The sequence below is a fragment of the Chlorocebus sabaeus genome, chromosome 5 (assembly GCF_047675955.1).
Source record: "Chlorocebus sabaeus isolate Y175 chromosome 5, mChlSab1.0.hap1, whole genome shotgun sequence".
In the NCBI taxonomy this organism is placed as follows: Eukaryota; Metazoa; Chordata; class Mammalia; order Primates; family Cercopithecidae; genus Chlorocebus; species Chlorocebus sabaeus.
The window spans coordinates 82,026,609-82,044,403 of record NC_132908.1 but is presented as its reverse complement, the minus strand read 5'-3'; the positions used below and the strand labels follow the sequence as shown (position 1 = coordinate 82,044,403).

Genomic DNA, 17,795 nt, shown 5'->3' with positions numbered 1-17,795 from the left:
CCAGGACTAAACCAGTGACCTCACAAATGGGCACAGGGGAGGGTCCATAAGGCAGAGCCCCCTCAGGCCACTCATCCGAGGAACCACCCAAATCATTTGCTTTAAAGGGACACTCAAAGCCCGACCGTCCTCTTCCTGTGAACATCACAGAAGCAAGCCCCCGACCTCCCCGATTATTTGAGAACTCTCCCTCTACACCCATCAAATTAGAGCAGCGTCCAGCGGGGCCGCACCAGCACCGACAGGTATTAAACTTTAATGAGTGCTAATGGCTTTGCCCTACTTTGTGAGTGCCAGGCCTACATTTATGAACATTTAATTTCTCGGGCCTTGACCTCGCTCCCTCCCTCGCCTGCCGGCCCCTGGCTGCCTCTCACCCTCCAGCCCCGCCTCTCCCCTCACAGATGTTTGTGTTTTTCCTCAGCAGTCACCGCTGAGCCTTCCCCGACCCTTGACAGCCCGAAGGCTCACTGTCCTAGGGAGTCAACAACCCGGAGGCCAGCAGGGAGCTGGACCGGTATCAACGCCTGGTGACAAACGGCCTGAGGCCCCCAGGCAGATTGGAAGTGTCCTGTGGGTTCCGGAGAGCGGAGCACTTCATGCTGCCTGCAGGCCGCGGCCCCAGGATGCCTGGAGTTCCCCAGCCCAGCCCCGCCCCAGTGGGCCTGCATCAGGACTGCAGGGCGCAGGCTGGCGGCCAACCCCCTGCTGCCCCCTGGCGGTGAGAAGGCCCACCTGCCCGTCGGGGGGAACCCCCAGCCCCCCAGCCCAGCCCAGCCACCAGGCTGCGGGGCAGTGGGGAATAGATAGAGGGGGTCTGGGCAGGACACCTCATTCAGGACTGGGCCCGTAAGAAGATCAGGGCCCTGAATTGCCTGCTGCCTCCTGGGTGTAAGTTCCCTGCCCTGGGAGCCTGTAAATCACACAGGAGCCTGAAGACTGTTCCAGAAGGTTGCAGACCTGTCTCAGTCAGGGATAGGTGGCTCTTTGGGACTCCGTAGTAGTCTCTGCAAAATGAAGTTAGCAAAACACCCACCCAGCTGCTTCCACACCCCTTTAGCTCCAGGGATAGAGTCAATATGAGAGGCATTTATTAAGCACCTACTGTGTGCTGGGTACTGTGCGGGACGGAGCTGTAACGACATCAGACATTTCTACTATCAGGATTCAAGGGGATGGTACATCAATCACAGACACCAGGTCATTTGGGCTGGGGGCCCTGGGAGGATGTGGCCCCTGGCCTCCCTGCCACTCCTATCCTGCCAGAGGCCTCAGACAGCCTGAAGTTCACATATTTTGTGCTCCCGCCTCCCTTTTCTTGAGACAGGGTCTTGCTATGTTGCCCGGGCTGGAGTGAAGTGGCGTAATCACAGTTCATTGCAGTCTTGACCTGCTGGCCTCAAGTGATCCTCCCACTTCAGCCTCACAAAGCGCTGGGATTACAAGTGTGCACCACCACGCCCGGTGCAGTTTCTCTTCCGACCTCCAAGAGGCCTGTGAGAAGCAATGACTGCAGGCCCTGCACCAGCAGCCTTGACAGGGCCTCTATCTGATCCTCCTCACTCTGACCAGCCTGTGGTCATTATCTGAGGGAGGAGGCCAAGCCCAAAGAGGCAGGGAGAGGATGAGAGGAACCTTGGCCACATTAGGACCCCTTGTTCAGAGGCATGCACTCTATCTCTGGGCAGAGAGACCTCGGAGGGCATCCCCACATATTCAGGGTCAGCCAACCTGGCCCCAGCCGCTTCTCCAGCCTCAGTCTCCATCTTCCCTGAGGCAACGCTCCCTAAGAGTTAAGGAGACTGGCCTTCTGGGTTCCAGTCCCTTCCACAAGTCCTAGCTGTGATACGTGGCTGGCTCTCAGTTTCCTCATCTGTGATATGGAGATAGTGGGAGAACCTACCCCCCAATAGGATTGCATGATAAAATATACAACTCCCAGTGAAACTTAAATTTCAGATAAACAACAAATACTTTTTCTTTATTAATACATAATACATAACCTGAATACCATATGATCCCATTTAAAGCATACAGTTTGATGGACTTTGGTATACTTATAGAAGTGGGCAGCTACTCACCACCGTCAATTTCAGAATATGTACCCCACTCCAGGGAGAAATTCCATACTCATTAGCAATCACTCTCCAACCCCTCCCCAGCCCGAAGCAATGGATGTTTTAAGAGAATAAGTATAGCCCAAATATTGCATGGGACATACTTATACTAAAAGGTATTTGTTGTTTATCTAAAGTTGACATTTAAGTGGGTGTCCTGTTTTTTTCTTTCTGGATCTGGTGACTCTCTCTGCCAGGCCTGTTGTAATCCTGAAGGAGTCGGCCGCCTGTGCAGAATCAATGCTGTGTGTGCTGGCTGTTCTGTTATCATTATTTATATTGTCTTCATTTGGGTTTCTCCAAAAGTGGATCCCAGGACAAGGATCAAGGGCAGGGAGATGATCTGGGAGGGAATCCAGGGAAGGGAGGGAGTAGGGGGTGAGGCTAGGAAGGAAACCTACAGGGGCCACGTTGAACAGGCCAGCTGGGGCCCCTAGGAGAGAAGAGTTCCCAGGAAAGACAAGGACAATGGGGAGGTATCCACCAACACCTTTCCTTCTTGGGCTGGAGTGACTCCCAGGGACACCCACCTCCTGGCATGTAAGTTGCAGCCTGCGTGAGTCGGGGCAGCCCGGGAACACGTTCCGGCATAGAAGTCCAGAAGCCACAGGGTTCTAGAGAGCCATCTGCAGGTGAGCTCGGAGACTGGTGGGGGACATGCTGGTGGGGCTCCAGTAGCACCTATTACAGCGACCTTGGGCACACATGTCAGCTTGAAGAGTGTTCCCACCCTAGTGCATGTCCACCTGGAACCTGTAAATGGGGTCTTGCTTGGAAACAGGGTCTTTGCAGATGTCATCAAGTTAAAATGTGGGTATATTAAATTATGACCGATGTCCTTTTAAGAAGAGGGAACTGGGACACAGACACAGAGGCAAGGTGGCCATATGATGACCACAGACACTGGAGTGACGCTGCCACAAGCCAAGGAATGCTGAAGCCACCAGAGACTGGAAGAGGCAGGAAGCATCGCTGGCTGGACCTGCCAGGCAGAGTGTGGCCCTGCCAACCCCTTGATTTTGGACTTCTGGCCTCCAGAACTGTGGGAGAAGAAATCTTTCAGCCCCCCGGTTTGTGCTACCTTGTTATCGCAGCCACAGGGGACAAATATCACAAGTCACTATCACTCTGCGCCTCAGTTTACTCAACTAACAAAAGGGATAAAAATGCCTGCTTCTTAGGGTGGGTGCTTGTGACATGCATGAATGCCCGAATGTATTTGCACACTACCTGGAATGTCACAGCTCTGTGCGGCGTGGCTGCTGGGACTATTCTCACTGCTGCTGTGGGTCTGCCTTGCTCCATCCTGGCCCTCTCTTGGGGGTGCTGGGGCTGCCAGCTGGGGAAGGGGGGCTGGGAGCTGAAAGCATCAAACCGGCTAAGCAGCCTTAGCCAAGGAGGCTGGCGCCTTGTCCTGTCAACTCCCAGGGCGCAGTGGCGGAGCCGTGAAGACGCTGTAATAAAGTGGACCGCTATCAGTTCCCCGCGGTGCCCGGCCCCTCTGCTCAGCCCTGCCCAGAGCTTGTCATTCTGCCAGCATGACGCATCTCCAAAGTGCAGACACAAAAATGTAATGTCATAACATTCGCAGTCCAATAACCTTTGCTTCAGGAGACAGCTCTGGCTGTCAGAGGAGCTGGGAGGTAAATATTTCAGCAGGCGAGGCCAGCACGGGGTTCGGGCTGGGGCCAGACTCCCAGAGCTGGGCGGTGGCGGGGGGACAAGGCGGGGGTACGGGAACACTAGTGTCCAAGCTCACCCCATTTAAAATATCTGCACAGTAAATCCAAGGCGAGTGAGCAGGAGAGGCCAGAGCCAGGATGAAATACGAGCAGACATAAAGCCCGACACCTTTATTGTTCTGAAATGTCTTCCAACAAGTTATGGGACCACAGCTTGACCCTAACCCATCATATTGTTATATGGAGGGACACAAAGCTAGCTCTTAGAATTAGGGCTCAAAGGGGACTAGCTGCCCTGGCCAGGCCACAGCCCTGGGGGGCACAGGTGCCCCCCATTTAGCAGGAATCTGACCCTGATCTTGTTGCCAGAAAGCAAAGGAGGCCCCGTCCCCATCTGTTGCTGGACACCTCCCCTTGGTCACTTGAATCATGACCCCTACTCCAACATCAGCAGAACCGTGCCTGTGACCCCACAAAGCTACAGGCCTGTGACCGCACAAAGCTACAGGCCAATGTGACCACACAAAGCTACAGACCGTGAGTATTTTGGAGCACCTACTGTGTGCCAGTGACTGTCCCAGATTTCGAGGACACAGAGGTATGTATAAGAATACATAGTTCCCGGCCAGGCACGGTGGCTCAGGCCTGTAATCCCAGCACTTTGGGAGGCCAAGGCGGGCGGATCACGAGGTCAGGAGATCGAGACCATCCTGGTTAACACAGTGAAACCCCGTCTCTACTAAAAAAAAAAGTACAAAAAAATTAGCCAGGCGTGGTGGCGGGCGACTGTAGTCCCAGCTACTCGGGAGGCTGAGGCAGGAGAATGGCGTGAACCCAGGAGGCGGAGCTTGTGGTAAGCCGAGGTCGCACCACTGCACTCCAGCCTGGGTGACAGAGTGAGACTCTGTCTCAAAAATAAATAAATAAATAAATAAATAAATAAAATAAAATAAACAAAAATTAAGAATACATAGTTCCCTTTGTACAACTATTATGTATCCATCATAACTACAAATAAATAATTTTATAAATAGATAAAGAAATAATCTGTACTTTCTAGGCCTGATCTGTAGCTGAATCCCAGCCTAGGCCCCGAGGTCAGCTGCTGGTGCTTTCTTTACTCTCTCTGTCCCTTCTCAGGCTTCAGTCATGCCTCAGTTTCCCCTTGGGTAAAACAAGACAAAGAGCCTGACTCCACAGGGTCTGTGTAAGGCCTCAGTGCCCAGATCCACTAAGCATGGGCCCACCTGCCATGCAGCTGTTTGCAAGTGACGCCCCTCTCTGGGCCTCAGTTTGCTTCTCTATTAAATGGGGGCAATACTAGCACCTGCCTGGCAGGCTTGTGGGGATTCAATGGGTTAGTTCAGGTAAAGGGCTCCAAGCAGGAAGGGCCTCAATGATTTGTTAGGATTATTACTCTGTATATGGAAGAGAAGAACCTCAGCTGTGAGAGCAGGAGGTTCTCTCTGCCTGAGGCTCTCTAGGACAGTGAGAAATGGTGGGAAGGATGGAGGACGGACGCAGAGACATAGCCACAGGAAGATGCTTTGCACACCCAGGTTTACACCACCTGCATGCAAACCAGATGAAAACAATGTGACCTCCACCCTCAGCCCCTGATACGACCCTAGCAGCTGCTTTTTTTTTTTGAGACAGTCTCACTCTGTCACCCAGGCTGGAGTGCAGAGGTGCAATCTCAGTTCACTGCAACCTCCACCTCCTGGGTTCAAGCAATTCTCTTGCCTCAGCCTCCTGAGTAGCTGGGATTACAGGTGCCCACCACCACACCCAGCTAAATTTTGTATTTTTAGTAGAGATGGGGTTTCACCATGTCAGCCAGGCTGGTCTTGAACTCCTGACCTCAAGTGATCCACCCGCTTTGGCCTCCCAAAGTGCTGGGATAACAGGCATGAGCCACCGCCCCTGGCCCCTAGCAGCTTCTTAATGAGGTTCTGCTCTACCAGAATGCCTCAGAGGCTGCCTGGCCCCCAGTGCTGGCCAGTCCTTCCTCTCCCCAGGACCTGGCTGGGGGGCCTCAGAGCCTGAGCTCCTTTTCTCAGTCAATGAGGGCCATTCCACGGTTCAGAGATTACCCTCGACATCACGGAACATTTCTCTCTCTTTTTTTTCCCTCATGATCTATTCCCAAAGAACACTTCTTTACCTTGTAGGATTCAGGACACCTATGATTTTGTCTGGGGATTCCCCATCTAACCACAATGTCATCATCCAGTCACTTGTCCTGGCTCAACCCAACCCCCAATGCAGAGCCACCAGCTGCCCCACTCCTTCATCAATAGTCACAACTGAGTCAAGGGAAGGAAAGAAACCCAGATGTTGCCTGCCCTCTTTCCATCTTTCCTTCCTTCCTTCCATCCACCCATATATCCACTCATCCACCCATCCATCCATCTACTCACCCATCTACCCACCCATCCATCTGTCCATCCATCCATCCATCCACCCATCCATCCGTCCATTCATCTATCCACCCACCCATCCACTCACCCATCTACGCACTCATCCATCTGTTCATCCATCCATCCATCCATCCACCTATATATCCATCCATCCATCCATTCATCCACCCACCCACCCACCCATCCACTCACCCATCTACCCACCCATACATCCATTCATCCATCCATCCATCCAACCATGTATGTATCCAACCATCCCTCCATCCATCTACAACCCCCTACCCACTCACCCATCCAGTCACCCATCCACCCACCCTTTCACTCACCAATTCATCCATCCATTCACCCATCTATTCACTCACCAATCCATCCATCCATCCACCCACCACCCACTCATCCACCCACCCATCCAGTCACCCATCCACCCACCCTTCCATCCCTTTATCCATCCCTTCATCCATCCATCCATCCATCCATCCACTCGCCCACCTAACCACTCACCAATCCATCCATCCATCCACCCACCCATCCATCCAACCATCCAATCATTCATCCATGCAAATATCCACCCATCCATTTTCATTCACCCATTTGTCTAACCAATAAGTACTTACTGATCTACTTTGTACCAAAGTACTTACTGATCTACTTTGGTACCTACTTTGTACCAAAGCACTATCATTAATGTGTTCTGGTGACACATGGTGAACTACACAGATGAATGAGCTCTGACAAAGCTTATGTTCTAACCAAGGGAGAGAGATTTTTAAAGGAAGAAAATCAATGAACAAGACAGTTTTGGAGAGTTGGTGATAAGCAAGAGGAAGAAAGCAGCCCAAGGTAACATAAGAGCAGGTGATGGCCTGGAGGAGAGGGGCCACCAGGTCAGGTGATTCTGGAGGGCCTCACCAATGAGGTGATCTTTGAGCTGAGGCCTGAAGGTTGGGAAGAAGTCAGTCCTGCAAAGTTCTGTGGAAAGAGCATCACAGGCTGAAGGGAGAGCAGATGCAAAGGCCCTGGGGCAGGACCAAAGAGCAGGGGCCACAAGGGCTTCAGCATGCATCGGGGGGCTAAGCGGGGGGGCTAGGAGGGAGGCTGGGGCCAGACCTTGCAGCATTCCCAGTGCTCCACAGGCCGCAGCAAACGGCATGGCGCCGGGGAAGTGGGGGGTTCTGGGGAGTCACTGGGTGTGAGACTCAGGAGGGGCCTGGGGCTGGACCATGGGTGCAGGGGGCTCCCACCCTCCTTAGGCCCGGTGTCTGTCGTGCACAGCGCCCTGTGTGGGACTCCGGTACCTGTGGCATCCGGGCTGGAAGGGCCATCCAGAAACCACAGGGGTTGGGCAGTGGCAGGGGAACCCCACTATCGCTCCTTTCTGTCCTTCAAGTGGTTCCTGAGAACCTCACATTCAAATTGTCAAGAACTCAGGGAGTTGGTGCTAGAAGACCCTGGGTGATGCTGCGTGGCCCCAGGGAGCCCCAGAACCTTCAGTGGGAGCTGTCCAGTTGTCCCTTCCAAAGTCCACCCAGCCAAAGCCAGCAGCCAGGGCTGCCCCAAGAGGCACCCCAGGAATGGCACCCTGGCCCCTTCCCTCTCCTCCAGCACCCATAGGGTAAAATCTGGTAACAAGATCTCCAGGAGAAGCCTCTGGAAGGAGTGTCCCAGGAGGACAGCATGAGTGCGGGAGCTGTTTCCAGCACCCACTAAGTGGGGTCATCTTTCCTGACTACTGACTCAGGCCAGCCTCCTTCCAAGGCGTTTCACACACAAGCATGCTCAACACTCAGGTCACAAAACCAAGGGAGGCCCAGAGAGGGTTTAGCACCTCCTGAAGGTCACAGAGCCGACACAGCTGGGACCAGAAGCCATGCTCTGAGCCACCACTATGACAATGATGATGAGAAGGATGACAATAACCACAGATACCGCTTCTGTGGCACGAGGTGCCCAAGCTGCCAGACATAGCCTGTCACGGCGACAGCTCACCCTATCATCGCAAACCCCTGTGCGTTAGGTCACATCGTTATTATTATTATCTCATTTTGCCTATGGGGGAAACTGAGGTAAGATGGGGCAAGAGACTTACTCATTTGCACAGTGAGATGGCGTGGCCAGGTCTGACCCAGGCAGCATCCAGCTCCCCACCTAGAGTCGGCCGTCCATCCTAGTGTCAGACACGCAGGCAGGACGCGTCGCGCCAGGCACCTGCCACATGTCAGGGCCTTGTTCAGCTCTGCCGGACGCACTGCTGAGCCCAAGTCGGGGAAGGGCGTGGGAGGGTCCCACCTGAACCACCATGTTTAAACAGGGTGGGAGGGGGTGGTAGTCTCTGAGCCAGTGTCCCCTCAACCCTGACCTGTCACAGAGAGGCCTTGACCAGAAGGGCTGCTGTCTCACGGCCATGGGAGGCCCAGACAGCCCCGCAGAGTGACACCCACCCTGGGTGTATCCTCGGGGAATGGGGGTTCGCCCCCTGCCCACCTCTCTCCAACAGGGCTTGAGCCAGCCCTGAAAACAACCCATGCCCCTACCTAGCCCACACCCAGGTTCAGGGCTGTGCAGGCCCCGTCTGGAGCTGGAACTGGAGCCGTCCTGGCCTGGAGGTCACCCGCGGTCATTCTTAAAGGCTCTCCTCCCCTGTCCAGCTCTGTCTCCACCAGGGAGTGATCTATGACCCCATTACTGCCGAGGCCTCGGAAGGGCTCCAGGATGGATGGCCGGCTGCCTCTCGAGAGCAGGGAGGCGAAAACACGTGCAGGTGAAAAATGAACTTCATCAGACTCCCTGGGTCTCATTACCATCTGTCAGCAGCCAGGCGCTGGCCCCGGGGGGCCGTGGGACCTGCTGGGTGCGGAGGCTGCGGACACCCCTCCTCCACCAGGGGTCCACCTCAGCCACAGCCTCCGCTTGGCCTCCTGCCCTGCTCCCCAGGGACCCGGAGGAGGAGCTGTCTGCCATGGGTAGTGGTGGGAGGCAAGTATTTCCCACAGCCCAGACTCTGTGTGGCTGTGAGTCTCTGTCCAGGCGTCTGTCTCTCCCTCTGCATGGTGACTCCAACAGTGGGGGCCATACCATGCTCTTCTGGGAGCCCTGGCCTTACACACAGATGGCATCAGGGGCAAGGGGCAATTGAGAGGAGCCCTGCCCACACCTGGGCCAGAGACGCACAGCCAACGTCACTCCCCGTCTCCTCCCAGCCTCCTGCCCCAGACAAGCAGCCACAGGCTGGAGGCTCCCACCCCAAAACACCTGCTGAGGGTGCCCTGCCCCAGGCACCCATCCCAAGCCCCATGTGGCCGGGCCCAGAGTGGCACAAAGGGCTTCCTTGGCGAGAACAGACTTGTCTCCCGACTGGCAGAGCAACAGGGCCCGGGGCAGGTGACGGAGCCGCTGAGACTTTTATGATGGGAAGCGTTTCTGAAAGCATCTGGCCCAGCCGAGCCAAGGCCAGGGCAGGTGGGGCAGGGGTGCCCAACATGCTAACCTGCTGGGTCTGCGGCAGGCCGGATGGAAGGCCGGATCTCCTACTCGCCTGGCTGCTTGCCTGAGGGCCCCCAGGGGGCAGAAAAGCCCAGCAAGACTCGGACATGCCTGCTCTGTGTGTGTCCCCTCCTGGATGTTGGCACTGGAGGAACTGTTTCCAGCCCTCCACGCCTCCATCAATGCCTTGTCCCCTCAGGAGAGCCTGGGCTTCGTTAGCTGGAGCTCATCAAGGTCTCTGAAGAGTAGGGCTAGGAGGCATCCAGAACAAACCACCCACACGCCTGGCCGTGAGTTCCCAGCCCTTCTGTAGGCTGAGCCACCGCCTGCACAGGTCCCAGCTTGCAGGAGAAGGGAAAGTGAGGCCCAGGGGCAAGGAAACCTCCCTCACGACGACAGTCGGCACCACGTGTACAGTCCTGGTACTGCACACACCGCAGGACCCTCTGACACATTTGGTGAGGTCTGGGATTCGTGCTATCATTGGTCCCATGTATAGATGTGAAAATGAAAGCTCAGAGAGGTTGAGAGAATGGTCTGAGGTCACACAGCCAGTAAACAGCAGAGGTGGAAGGAAGCCGGAGCCCTTGTCCCATCTGCCATGCTACGGACAAGGGGGAGGTTCTCCAGCCCTCCCAGGACGGGCCGCTCGCCACCCGGCCACATCCACAGAGAGCAAGGCATGTGTCTGTTTCTCGCCCCTCTCGGAGAGGGTCTCTGGGGCCCCCATCAGGAAGCCTGGGCTAGGCAGTCCCTGCCCGTGTTCACAACAGCACCTCCTTCTCCTCCTCTGAGTCTGTGCCCCGCTATGAGGGGAGTGTCATTGACTGTACACAGCAAGGCCTGAGGGTGGAGGGAGAGGTGCTCTGTGGAGCAGCCTGGAGAAAGGAAGCTCTGCCCATGTGGATGTGATCACTGGCCTGAACTGGATTCTGGAGGGAGAGCCCAAGAGGATCTGAGGCAGTCAGGGGTGGCGGCCAAGCCCTGTGAGGACGGCCAAGGATTGAGGACAGCAGCTTCTGGGCCAAGGACACAATCCTGTGGACCCCATGCCACTGGCCCAGAGACCAGTGGTCCACTCTGACCCCAAGCTCTGCAGGGAAGAGGCTGTGTGGTCCTCCCACCCTCGGCTGGATGACTTCCTGCCTTCATGGGGCCCCTTTAATGGTAGACCCCTCTTACCCCTGCCAGGGTCAGCCACCCTCACGAGCCAGCCACTCTCTCCTCCTGGCCTCTGCCCCCCTCCCCAAGCGGACAGAGATCCATGAGGCAGTTAGAGGGAGGCAGGAAGAGTCCATGTGGTCGGCTTCTGAGGAAACTCACGGTCACTCAGGCTGGCCTGGAGGAGGAGGAGTATGAGTGTCAGAGAGAGACAGAGAGACGCAGGGGGGTGTGTGTGTGTGTGTATGTGCTGGGAGCTCTGTGTGTATGTTCAAATGTGTGACAGACTGTGTGTACATGTGAATGTGTATGTATCTATGTACAGAGGCTGTGTATGCGTGTCTGCATATGTGTGAGCGTATGTGTGCCGTGTGTATGCAGCTGTCTACTGCGTGTAAGTGTGCATCACAGTGTGTGTGTGCTGAGGACTGTGTTCACGTTTGCACATGCATGTGTGCTGGGAGCTGTGTGTATGCTTAAGTGTGTGACAGGCTGTGTGTGCATGTGAATGTGTGTGTTATGTACAGAGGGCTGTGTGTGGATGTGTGTGTGCAAATGGGCACTGTGTATGCAGGTTCTACTGTATATATGTGTGTGTTATAGTGTTTGTGTCAAGAGCTGTGTGTGGGTGCATAGGCATGTCTATGCATTAAGACTGTGAGTACACACGTGAGTGTGCACGTGTGTGTATGTGTGGGTGCAACCGTGTGTGCACATGTTGTGTGCACGTGTGTGTGTGTAAGTGTGTATGTGTGAATGCATGTGTGTGTGCATGGGTGTGTGGGCATGTGTGTATGCACAGGTGCATGTGTGTGCGTGCATGAGTGTGCGTGTGTGCATGGTGTGTGTGCATGTGTGTTGTGTGTGCACGTGTGCGTGTGTGTGCAAGAGTGTGTGTGCATGTGTTGTGTGTGCATGCATGGGTGTGTGTGCATGTGTGTACACGTGCTTGAGTGTGCACATGGCTGTGTGTGTGTGCCTGCATGAGGTGCCATGCTCCCGATGGCCTGGGGCTTCTGCTGTTATCTGGCAGTGCTTTGACTTGGAATCTGCTTCCCGGCTCCCCATTCTGTCCCTCCCATCTCACCCAGCATCCCTGGGCGTGGGCTCCCAGCCTGGGCACAGGCGGGTACCCCCCGCTTTCAAGGGCTCTGCTGTCGCATCGGGAAAGTGAGGGGCAGGCCATGTCCATCTTCCTGGGGCCCCTCCTAGCTGTGTGACTGGGAGCAATTTTACCCAGTTCTGCACATTTCAGGGGCAGCTGGTCACCGTGTGGTCTCTGAAACAGAGGAGCCCTCGTCCAGGGCCTGTGGACCTGATTAGCCTTGTGTGGGAAGCCAATCCCGTCCCAGAGGGTCTGGTGATGACAAGGGGGCCGTCCCTGCCCCCACCACAGTCAGGGTTTGCAAGTAAAGGAAGGGCCCAGACACAGAGATAAGGGTGGGCTGGAGAATGACCAGGGCAGGAGGTCAGGCAGCGGAGATGAGCCATCGAGGGCCGCCTGTGCGAGCCCCGGGCCCCAGCGGCGATGTGTGGCCAGGAGATAACCACATTGCGTGGGGGTGGCTGCCCGGCCAGCCCAGGGCCGCATGATTGATCACAGCGGAGGATCCAAGAGACCACAGGAGATCAGATCAGCAGAAAGCTGGGGCTCTGTGAAGCTCCAGGAGACCTGAGAGCCGGCTTGGCTGACAGCCTGCATGCCTGTTATTTACTCCTGGGCCTGGGACCAGACTTCCTTAGGCACTCCGTGAGCAGGCCTGGGAGCCTGGCCCCAGCCCGGTGAGATGCCCCGAGGTGGGTGTCAGGCAGGGGACCCTGACAGGGAGAGGCTCCCCCTCCAGCTTGCTTTGCAGTGACATTTCTCTGTGAACAGATGCACCAGCCTCAGGGTCACCCAACAGCCTCTTGAGGGATGGTTTGCACAAAGGAGGCCTCCCAGGCCCTGTAACCCTGAGAAGTGGTTCCCAAGGGTCACTCAGAGCTGGTGGTCTCGATGCCAAATTACTACACTGACTAGTGAAAGCCAGCAGCGTCTGGCTGCCTGGTTCAAATCCTGCCTGTCAAACCCAAACAGCCTCAGTTTGCTCATCTGTAAAACGGAGATTAACAGTACCTCCCTCTTTGTGATGTATGAATATTAAACTGGCACCCAGCAAGAGCTACGTATGTGTTTGTTAAACAAAATGAAAAGAATACTGTGGCCTTTCAGATCCCCTCCGTGGGGATCGATACCCAGAGGAATGGAAAACAGGTGTTCAAGGACCCATTTGCACATTATCTTTCCAGCAGCATTCTTCACCATAGCCGAAACTGGGGACAGCCCAAGTGTCACCAACAGAAGGACAAATAAGTAACATGGGGTCTATCCACACAATGAAATATTATTCAGCCATAAAAAGGGATGAAGCTTTGATTCAGGCTGCAACGTGGATGAACCTGGAAGACACCACACTGAGTGAAAGGAGCGAGACACAAAAGGCTACAAACGGTATGATTCCATTTCTGTGAACTGTCCAGAATAGGCAGATTTATAAAAACAGAAAGTAGATCGATGGTTGCCAGGGGCTGGAAAGGAAGGTGGGGGAGTGAGGAATGGCAGAGCTAATGCGTCTGGGATTTCCTTTTGGGGTGAGGAAATGTTTTTGCACTGGACGGAGGTGGTGTTTGCGCAGCACTGCGAAGGTACTAAATGCCACTGAATTGTTTGCTTCCAGTTAGTTTTGTGTTACGTGAAGTTTACCTCAACTTTAAAAAATTAAAGTAACATGCATTGCGAAGACTTCGCCAGAGCTCACCAGGTTCCCACGCCCACTGGAAATCCACAGGTCCCCAAATAAAATGCAAAGACCAGGGAGAAGGACGGTCTCCTAGCTTGGCAGGGCGACACTCCCTTCAGCTGCAGGAGTAGCGGAGGGCTGTTTGCGAGGCTGGATGATGGATTGGGGCTTGATGCAGGACCCCCAGTGAGTATTAATTAGATCTAATTAGGTCCAGGGCCACGCCAAATGGAGCCAATTTGTTAACCTTGTTTATGTCAAGATTTCAAATAGCTATCGTCTAATGCAGAGCACAGATCAAATCTCTGAGATGCCACACTAAACCTGAACCATGAGAGATGGGAGGCCTCCCACAGAGGGCAGTGTCGGGGGCTGGGAGCACCAGGGTGGCAGCGGGGGGGGGGGGCTGTCCTCCCACCTCGCCTCACCCCTGCTTCTATCCTGTTTGACCAAATGGTTCCCTACGCTCCAGATTCATCAACTGCAGAACAGCAGGGCTGGCCAGGGGCTCGGGGAGGATTTAGAGGGTGGTTTCAGCATTGCCACAATTTAGATGAGGCCCTCGAGTGCCACCTCCTCCCCTCTTGGACTTGTCTCCCTCTGTCTCCAAGAAGACCTCAACCACACTCCTTTGCATCTTAGAATCCTTCAAGTCACAGCCTCTGCCTCTCCTCCTCTAGGGAGCCCTCCCAGACTGCCTCGGCCACGTGCCCTAATCCTTGGGGTATAAGAGCCCTGCCTGCCCAGCCGGACTTGATGATCCCTGAGTACAAAGGATCACAGCTGTTCACAGTTACGGTAAATGTCCAGGTTCAAATTAGTGAGTTATGGCCCTTATAACCCATCAGAATGTTCTAGAAATGGCAATGCTTGGGCTTCCCAAGGCCAAACACCTGCTGTCCTGTCCTTGGATTTGGAAATTAAAGCCCCTTTGGCCACCATGCTTGGCAGGGCAGGGTTGGGGTCTTGGTAGATGTTGTCTGGGGATCTGCCTGGGGCATCCTGGCATGGACAGGCGGGCCAAGGGGCCGGCTAATGGCTACATCTTAGAACCAGCAAAGGTCTTCTCCTTGGTAATCTTGGACCAGGGAGCAGGAGCTGGGGGAGGAGCACAGCCATCTGCTTCCCTCGACCCCTAGGCCATGGCCACTGGGCTCTGGCAGGGCCCAGGATCCAGTAGCAAAAGAAGTACACATCCAGGGCTGAGGGGATTCCAGGACTCCTGGCGCCCCTGCAGTAGCCTGGCAGGGAGCAGGGTCCAGGCCCAGCCATCTGACTTGCAATGGAGGGAGGGGCCGCAGGAAAATGTCCCCCAGGAGCTGGGTTGCTGCTTCTAAGTAAGACCTCAGATGGTCCATGAGAACCCAGAGGTCCCAGGAGACCTAAGCCATGCTCACCATGGGGTGAGGAAGGAACCCATATGTGGAAGCACCTACTATGTTCCAGGGAGACCTCGAATCTTCTCAGGAGCAGGGAGGGGTCTGCGGGAGAAGAGGTGGGGAAGACCACTCCGTGTTCTCCCTCCTACATGTGACAAGGCTTTCCCGAGGGCCGCTGCACGGGGTCAGGCACCATTCTAGGCACTGGGGGAAGGGAGAGGAGCAAAACGGATGGAAACTCTGGCTTTCTGGAAGCTGCTCAGGTAGTGTGGACACCAGACCAGGAGTGGAGTTGATTGGTGCAACACACTCCCTCTGCCAGACGGCACTGTGTGCTGAGGCGGCCCAGGGAGGAGGGTGCTGAGGCCTGGGAAGAGGTGGGCCGGGATCGGGAAGCCCAGGGAGATAGTGGCTCTCTGGGGAGAGTCCAGGGAGATGGCAGCTCTCTGGGGAGCATCACAGCAGCTCTCTGGGGAGAGTTACAGCGGCTCGCTGGGGAGAGTCACAGCGGCTCGCTGGGACGAGGTGCATGGCTCTGTGCATGGTGCAGGTGGTAGATGGCTTTGCCCAAGGCTGTCCGGTCAGTGAGAGCCAGAGCCGGGATCTGAACATGAACCTGGACACTTTAATGCTCAAGTCCTCTGGCGTTTGCAAGAGTTGGGGAGCATCCAGTTTGGCCACCCTCAGTACTGGTTCAGGGAAGTTCTCAAGTGGAGGAGAGGGAGCAACGGCAGAGCTGGGAGGAGACCGCAGAGCGGCACGGGGGTAGCCAGACGGCTGGGGATGAAGCGGGGAAGGGGACTGGCAGTCCCCAAGTTGCCTGTCTGGCATTGCCCAGAGACTCGGGGCAGGCAGAGGGCTGCAGGGGGCAAAGGTTCACCTGGGCCTCGGTCTCCTGGTCTCTAAGATGGGTCAGCAACTGTGCCTGCCTCATGAGAGCCGTGAGAGGATTCAAAAAATGAATCCGTGTAAAGTGTGCCAAGCAGGGCCACCCTGTCTGGTGAGTACTGCACGTGGGCGCTGTCGTGGTGCTGATTATAAAGAGGGAGAGCCTGGGGTCTCTTTGGCCTGGGGGGAGTCAGGGAGGCTGAGCAGACTTCCCATGGCTCACAGCTCCTAAGTGAAAGGCTTCCCGCCTCCACCCTCCCACACACGCCCACACTGCCAGGGGCAGGCTGGGACCCCTGACCGCCTCCTGGCACACAGAAGGGACTCTGCCCGCAGGAGGCTGCCCCAAGCCGCCCGGCCTGGAATGGATGGGCCGGCAGCCACATGGAGGCCACCGTCCCAGCTGAGGGAGGGGCTGGTGGGACCTGAACATCACGGAGTCCCAGAGGGGAGTCTAGAAGCTTGGCCTTTCCCAACCCACCCAGAGCCCGCCATGGAGGAGGGAGCCCTGCCCCCACTGGCCTCCTCAGCCCTGTTCCGAATCCTGGCACCGGGTGGTGGTGGGGGGTGGGGGTGGGGTCTGTCTCCAGGAGACGCGGCTGCCATTCCCAGGGAAATCCACTTGACCACGTGTTCCCAAGCCCAGGGTGCAGATGACGGAGCCGATAGAGCCCTTCCTGGAGACAGGGCTGTCTGCCGAAGGCCAAGATAAGGCTGAGCGGCTGCCCAAGGAGCGGCCGGGGGGCAGCCGGGCCCTGCGGTTTCCCCTGTACCAGGAGGTGGAGGCTGGTGCGGACAAGAGTTGGGGGCCCATGCCCTCCCCTCAGCTCCTGTATGTGTGGACGCCAGGCCATCTGGAAGGCCGCCCCCAGGGAGCCTCCTGTTGCAACCCTGCCCGTGTTTACAAAACCAGGGCTCATCCTGGGCTAGGCCTGGTGCCGGCCAACCCCAGGGACAACAGAGGGGAGCCCCAGCACCCTGCCTGCAGGACCTCCAGGTGTCACAGGAAAGCGGAAGCAGTGGCTTCTGCCCAGGGCACGTGGGGTAAGAACCGCTGCTCACGCTTGCTTACTGTTCCTTCTCACAGTGCCCCCCATCATCATCTAACTGCCTCCGGCCCTACCACATATTCTATCAGTCCCTCCTTCGTTCAGATAGACAGCTAAGGCACAGAGAGGGTAGGTAACCTGCCCAAGGTCACACAGTTAGGAGAGGTTTCCATTGACATCTCTTTCCCCAGGGATCTGAGGGAACCAGCAGCCCAAACCGGAGTCCTTGAGTTAAAAATTTTATTTCTTGGCAGGGAGGGCCAGGAGCCAAAAGGGAGAACAGGCCAGACCCGAACCACTGGGGGCTGTGCAGCATGGCACCCTGCAATTCAGACACTGCACAGATGCCCGTGGAGAGGGGGATGCGTGAGATACCCAGAGAGACGTACAGAGAGATGTCCTGTCCCCTGAGGACAGAAACGGCTTCCTGCAGCCCCCAAATCCTCCCACCACGTGCGGCCTACCAGGGGTACCCTGTCATCCACAACTGTGCACACACGTCAATCCTGTCAACATTCCAGACTTACAATAAAAAAAAAGTGATCAGAATTCCAGAACCAAAAATCAACACGTGGTCGGTGAAGGTGGGAGGCAGGGCTGGGTCACTCACACTGGGCAACTCCAGGCCCGCGACTGCGCAGTGTGCAACCTGCACAACAGGAGGATCCGTGGGGTAACGCGGGGCCATCTGTGTGGTGTGGGGAGGGGTGTGCAGAGAGGCCTATGGCACCATGGACATAGTCTCTTCCCAGCAATCCTTGCTGTCCTGTCCTCCCCTTCATAGCCCCCACCTCCATCTACCAGCCCCAGCCCCCTGCTCTCTGCCTAGCGGAGCCCCT

General features: G+C 56.0%; 1 protein-coding gene across 3 annotated transcripts in view; it reads right to left on the bottom strand.

Annotated features, from left to right (window-relative positions):
- The window catches only part of GSE1 (Gse1 coiled-coil protein), a 504,329-nt gene that overhangs the window by 277,894 nt on the left and 208,640 nt on the right, over positions 1-17,795 (bottom strand). The gene's annotated exons all lie outside the window — the stretch shown is intronic.